This window comes from Otolemur garnettii, unplaced genomic scaffold, assembly GCF_000181295.1.
Source record: "Otolemur garnettii isolate 467f Iridium unplaced genomic scaffold, OtoGar3 scaffold00050, whole genome shotgun sequence".
Classification (NCBI taxonomy): Eukaryota; Metazoa; Chordata; class Mammalia; order Primates; family Galagidae; genus Otolemur; species Otolemur garnettii.
Window position 1 is genome coordinate 8,419,329 of NW_003852445.1, and position 1,255 is coordinate 8,420,583.

The window sequence follows — 1,255 nt, forward strand, 5'->3', positions numbered from 1 at the left end:
GGGCTGGATTCAAACCCGCCACCTTAGGTGTATATGGCTGGCGCCTTAGCCACTTGAGCCACAGGCGCCAAGCCTATTTCTCAGTGTTTTATCTTAATTCATCTGAAATTTATTTTGGAATAGGAAGTAAGATATGGATTGAAATTTAGTTTTTTCTTGATGGCTCTCTAGTGTCTAATACCATTTATTGAACAATCTATATTTTCTGAATATTCCTTGAATAATCTATCTCTAAGTATTTCCATATATAGCCTGCTTTATCATATCTAAACCCATATAGCTGGCTGGGTGCAATAATCCCAGTACTCTTGGAGGCCTAGGCAGGTGGATTGCTTGAGCTCAGAAGTTGGAGATCAGCCTGAACAAGAGCAAGACTTTGTCTCTACTACAAATAGAAAAAGTAGCTGAGGGCGGGGGTTGCTGGTACAGCTGTAATTTCAGCTACTGGGGAAGTCGAAGCAAGAGCATTGCTGAAGCCCAAGTGTTTGAGGTTGTAGCACTGTACCCAGGGCAACAGAGTGAGACTGTCTTAAAAGTAAAACATACAAACAAAAAACCAAAACACCTCCCTCCCCATATAGCTATTTGGGTTTATTGCTAGACTCTATCCCTTTTGCATGTGGTAGTGTCACTACTACACTGTTTTAATGACTGTAAATGTGTTATGTAGTTTTTCTATGTGTTCCTTGTACATTTTTAAAAAATGTTCCTCCAAAGTTTAAGGAGCACTATCCCAGGGCATGGCATGGAAGAAATGCAGATCTCTCAAGGCTTTACAGAAGAATAATTTGTCCATGGTGTCACCAAGCAAATGGGTGGGGGACAATTGGGATCTGCCTAGTTCCACCTTTCTACTGCCCCAGGATGGAAGGGTAAGGATAGGAGAGAGGCTTTGACTATCAGAGGAAAGGAGGGAATAGGCTGGGTAGAATTTTCTTTTCTTTTCTTTTTTTTTTTTTGAGACAGAGTCTCACTACATCGCCCTTGGTAGCGTGTTCTGGTGTCACAGCTCAAGCAACCTCAAATGCTTGGGCTTAAGTGATTCTCTTGCCTCAGCCTCCCAAGTAGCTGGGACTACAGGCACCCGCCACAACGCCAGGCCATTTTTTGGTTGCAGCCATCATTGTTGTTTGGCGGGCCCAGGCTGGGGATTCGAACCTGCCACCTTAGGTATATGTGGCTGGTGCCTTAGCCACTTGAGCCACAGGTGCCGAGCCCTGGGTAGAATTTTCTGTCACCATCCATGACTGATAGG